Source organism: Mus caroli, chromosome 10, assembly GCF_900094665.2.
Source record: "Mus caroli chromosome 10, CAROLI_EIJ_v1.1, whole genome shotgun sequence".
Taxonomy (NCBI): Eukaryota; Metazoa; Chordata; class Mammalia; order Rodentia; family Muridae; genus Mus; species Mus caroli.
In genome coordinates this window covers 75,771,334-75,777,334 of record NC_034579.1, presented here as the reverse complement: position 1 = coordinate 75,777,334, position 6,001 = coordinate 75,771,334, and positions in this window count along the sequence as shown.

Genomic DNA, 6,001 nt, shown 5'->3' with positions numbered 1-6,001 from the left:
CTGGACTCTCCTACATATCTCTGCCGCTGGCTGTATTCTCCCATTTATTTACAAGAATTCTCCCTCACAATATCTAGGAGTAATCATGGTCTTTACTTTTTTCTTTTATTTATTCATCTGGGGCCAAAACCCAGAACCAGTCATGTTCTCCTTTTCTTATTTCTTAGTTTTTGATTCACGGGGCTCTAGCATACACAGATGGTTGCTCAGTGTATACTGAAGTGATTCCCCCACCTCACAGCTGAAATAATACCCCACACATTCAGGTCGAAATTAAGCCAACAGACTAAGTTAATTAAGATTAATTAATTAGGATTAATTAATTAAGATTAATTAAGTCAGCATCAGCAATTTCAATAAGATTTCCTCACACCTCTCAGATGTACATTCTTAGCCAAGCAATAACACTTTCCCAGCCTTCTGTCGTGGCACTGGCTTACCATGCCACCATTCCAGAGGTGGGCATCAAAAGGTTAAATGAGTGAGGACTATACCACCAATAATTATGGTCTCCAAAGTGAGCATGATGCCCTCTCCATGTGACTTCCAAACGGAGAGAGAAGAGAGGTTTAGCCACAATTTCATGTTTACATCAGTATTTAAAACAATACTGATTGGTCTCCCTTGGCTGTAGGCAGGTTCTAGAGTGGGCCAAATTCTGACATCTCACATCTAGGCAACATCTTTTTTGTTGTTGTTGTTTGTTTTTTTTTTTCGAGACAGGGTTTCTCTGTATGTCCCTGGCTGTCCCAGAACTCACTTTGTAGACCAGGCTGGCCTCGAACTCAGAAATCCACCTGCCTCTGCCTCCCGAGTGCTGGGATTAAAGGCGTGCACCACCACACCCGTCCGGCAACATCTTTTTATCAAGAGAAAAATATTGGTAAGATACAGCTGTCTAGGCAACATTTCTCGTAGCCTTATACTTACTGTTTGTGGAGAAGGATCCCTTGCGTTGTTACGAATTCTTTTAGTCACTGGCTCAACTTTCCTGCTTAGTGCTGAAGACCATGCGGGTGCCCAAAAGTAATTTTTGGGCCACTTGTGCACCTGGTGCTCAGATGTGGTGTGAGCTTGATAGGACCCTTAGGCTCCTCTAGCCTTTTTCTACCACTTATCTATCACTGGGAAGGTAAGACAAAGGCCTTGCTTGACCAAGTTTGGCTTCCTCTGAAGCCTGCATGGAGCCTCCTCATTGTACATTGACAAAGTTTTGAATTAACTGAATAGGATTACCAAGGCTCCATGAACAAGACACCAAGTGACTTTCCACAGGTACAGGATACTGATCAATGGCCCACAGACTGCTGGGATCTCATTGACCTGAGAGGGCAAAGAAGAAAATATTCTCCCTCTTAATCCTTCTGACATTAGTATAGCCTGCAAGTGTGTTAACTGTATTTCCAGAGATCTTTGGCCACCACTTTTTCCTACTTTTAACTGCTCATATTTCATCTTATGGAAAAACAGGGATAAAGATGACCAGTAGAGAGCTGGAGAGATGGCTCATCGGTTAAGAGCACTGACTGCTCTTTCAAAGGTCCGGAGTTCAAATTCCAGCAACCATCTAGTAATGAGACCTGACACCCTCTTCTGGTGTGTCTTAAGACAGCTACAGTGTACTTACATATAATAAATAAATAAATCTTTTTTTAAATGACCAGTAGAGGGGCAGAGGCCTGCGGAGAGGCAGAAAGACCCAGCTTGACTTGTACCTGGTGCATCGAGCTCTCACAGATGCTCAGTGGCAGCAGCTTATCTAGCACCCAGCAATCTATTGTTTTGGCTCCTTTGGGATGTGTGCTTTACCAATATTGGTTCTCTAGGCTGATATAAATTCACATGAGTCGTCAAATCTAACCAGTGTGAACTTTGTTTGATAACTGGATATTTGTTGCAGGCACACAAATAAGAAAATTTGCATGATTTTAATAGTGTACATTTTCTGGCACTATAGTTGAGTCTACAAAAGGGAAGCCCATGACATGAAGGACACGGTGAAAGGCTGGGAAGGCAATTCTCATTTGCAAGCTGATACATGTGTACATCTGAAGAAATTGTAATAAACCCTTGTATTTTAAGGAAACGCTGCAGTGTAAATAAACACAGATGTGCTGCTTATTAAATTCTCATACGACCATATCTCAATGTCAGGTAGCTGATTGTGGGGAAAACTTGCCAATTAAATTTAGAGTCTGCCATTGTCTAGACAGCACAAAATATAGAACTCCATTTACCAACAAGGCTTCTCCTTCTCTGGTCTTCTCGGGAAGCCTGAAACCCCCACACCCTCTACACGCAGAAAACTACATAATCTTAGTGAGATTATAGGTTCGGCTTACTTGCTCCCAATACCTGCTTTTTTCTTTGCTGACTATGAAAGCCAGGATTCTGGGCATCCCAAGCAAGCAGCCTACAAACTGATCTTACCCCTGGCTGAGAAAATACTAGCTTAGACTTGATGCCTCTCTCTGCACAACCCCCACATTCCTCACACAATGTTATTATACCACATTTGGCTAAGAAGGGGTTCATAACTAATTTGTCAATAATATTCTCAGGTCTGTTATGCAAATACATAAATTATAACATCTAGAAGTGGTCCTCCCTCAGGCTAAGGATATGAAAATTGAGCACCTAGGCTCACTCCTCAAATCTCACCATTTAGAAAGCTGGGGCAGGCTGATTCCACGAGTTCCAGTCCAGTCAGAAGTATATTACAAATTTCCACCAGTGCACACTACTATGTGAAATCCTCCCTAAAATTTAATAAACAAACAGATAAAATGGAAAGAATCCAACCTTTCTAAACAATGTACTCAGAATTCATTAAATCCTGGTGCTTAGATGTTGGAGTGTGAAGTACTGGCAGAAAAGTTAGCTTAATATTATTGCATTTTTTAATCACTTGTGTATTTATTCCTTCTGGATGGGTAGATACGTGTGCCACATGCTCCTGGGTAGGAAGTGGCTCTGTATTCCATGTGTGCAGAAGTTGGTACTCTATGGATTCCAAAAGTTGAACTCAGGTCACATGGCTTGTCTGAGATCACCTTTAAGCAGCCTACCTGGCACAGGAATTGGACAATTAAATTTCTCCTTTACTTTTATGAGCAAAGGGTTTTTGGTGAAGTGAGAGTACAGTCCGATCCATTACACTGTTTTTACCTTATTGAAATCATTTCCCAATGTATCTGCCTGCAGACTCTTCTGGAAAGGATACGGTAAAGACCACTCTTCTTTGGTGATGTTAACATGCACATCCTCATAGGTCATTGCAGCCTAAACTATCCTATTAATGTACATCATAAAAACAGTGAAGTAGACAGTATTGTACATGTACATGACATTGAGAATATATATGTCAAGGTGGGAGCATGGCAGCATCTAGGCAGACATGGTGCAGAAGTTGCTGAGAGTCCTACATCTTCATCTGAAGGCTGCTAGTGGAAGACTGACATCCAGGAAGCTAGGGTGAGGGTCTTATAGCCCACACCCACAATGACACACCTACTCCAACAGGGCCACACCTCCTAATAGTGCCACTCTCTGGGCCAAGCATTTACAAACTATCACAGAGGGTGAGCTGGAACTCGGATATCTGCTTGCCTCAGTCTCCTGAGATTAAAGGTGTGTACTACCTTGCCTGGGCCTAAGCTTTTCATGACCACTATGCCTTAAGATCTCCATACCAAGATCTAGGTCAGAAACTTGTGTCTTCCAGCCTTAAGATCTGGATCACAGGTGTGTCCTCCAATTCTGGATTGTAGTTCATTCCAGATATAGCCATGTTGGCAATCAGGAATAGCCATTACAACAACCAAAGTAAAATTGTGAGTTTGTGACTGAATTGTAAACACCCAGTATTCCATTAGCTTATTAGAACTCCATTGAGCATTAAAATTTTTGAACATTTGAAAATAGCACAAATGAAGAAAAGAAATCTGAAGCATTCTCCATTTTTCAGATACCTTAAATCACTTTCTTACACCTCTACAACTTGCATTTACATACCTTAATCAATTTTCAAACCCTCAGAACTTACCTAAGCCTTTACATCCTCAGACCATTATATACCTTAGAACACACAGAACTTACTTTAAACCTTTTTATTTCCATATAATCATTTATCAGAGACATGAATAGTTATTACTGATAACAGTTTATTGCAAAGCAAGTTTAACTAAAGGAACAGAAAAAAAGCTACATCTGAAACCTGTTTATATTTTAGTTTGAAGCCTGTTAGCAAGGCGAACCTGTCTGCTTTTTGAAAATAGAGAGAGACCCAGTAGTTTGAACTAATAATTAACCAATAACCTAACATAGTAGTGGATTATCTTGACATAAAGAGGTAGTTGACTGTTGTTAAGATGCAAGAAGCTGTCAATGCGATGAGAACTTGAAGGAGAATAAGTTGTAATAAGATGACTATCAATTAAAATGACGGATTTGCCCATTAACCAGATGGCCACCCCATTAGGTTCCTGTAACATTGACTTCATTGGGGCACAGGTCCCAAGGCAGGATCAATCCTGCATTGATTTTGCAATATCAAAGTAACTTTTCAAAAGAAGGCAGCCATACAGCATAACCATAGTTTTTAGAAGACAAAAACAATTTCCAATTTTTTTAACTGTAAATAATCCAGTGTTTCTAAAATCAATATAAAGTGCATTATTTTCATGTTACAAAGTTTGGTTGTCAGCAAGAAAAGTTCTTGTATATAAATGAATGGAGGTGCAAATTTAATGCCTCGTTAAAGAAACATTTTGTTGTCATATTTATTATTAATAATAATTATTGTATTTCTTTAAATTCCAAATGTTGCCCCAACTCCTGGTCCTCCAATCTCCCTCCCCTTCACCTTTGAGAGGATGTGCCCCCCAGACATATTCCCTCTCTGAGGCATCAAGTCTCTACAACATTAGGGACATCCTCTCCTACTGAAGCTAGACAAGGCATCCTTCTGGTACATATGTGCCAGGGCCTCAGACCAGTCTGTGTATGTTCTTTGTTTGTTGCCTTAATCTCTGGGAGCAACCAGGGGTCCAGGTTAGTTGACACTGTTGGGCTTCCTATAGAGCTGTCATCCCATTCAGTTTCTTCAATTCTTCCACAGGGGTCCCGGATCTCAGTCTAGTGCTTGGCTGTATCTGCATCTGCCTCAGTCAGCTGCTGATGTAGCCTCTCAGGGGACACCCATGCTAGGCTCCTGTCTGCAAGCACAATAGCATCAGTAACAGTGTCAGGATTTGGTGCCTGTGCATGGGATGGATCCCAAGTTGGGCCGGTCACTAGCCTGACATTTATTCAGTCTCTGCTCCATTTTTTTTCCCTGTATTTCTTTTAGACACAGACAACTTTGGGTCGAAATTTTTGAAGATAGGTTGATGTCCCCCATCCCTCCACTGGAGTTGGTCTCTTCAGGTTCTATATCCTCACTGTTGTGCATTTGAGCTAAGGTCACCCACATTGAGTCTTGAGAGCCTTCCCCATCCCAAGTCTCTAGGACTTTCTAGAGATTCCCCCCACACTCACACCCTATCAGCTGCATATTTCCATTTATTCTCCTGGCCTTCTGGGCTTCTCTCTTGTTTTCCCTCCCATACCTGATCCTGACCCCTTTTCCCCTCTCCTTCCACTCTCTCACCTAGGACCATCTCTCCCTCTACCTCCTACGATTATTTTGTTCCCCCTTTTAAGTGGGATTTAAGTATCCTCACTTGGGCATTTCTTCTCGTTCTACTTCTTAGGGTCTGTGAGGTATATTATGGGTATTCTGTATTTTTTGGGTATTCTCCACTTATCAGTGAGCATATACCATGCATGCCCTTTGGGGTCTGGCTTTTAAATCCTATCTCTTTAAGTCTAGTTTCTAGAACAAAATGTTATTCTAATTTAAAAGTATCTTTAGATCTTGCGTGCGTCCGACTCGACCAGCAAGAACGACGCTGCAACAGGATCCTTCTGCACACGTTTATTGGGAGAGCTTGATTGTAGA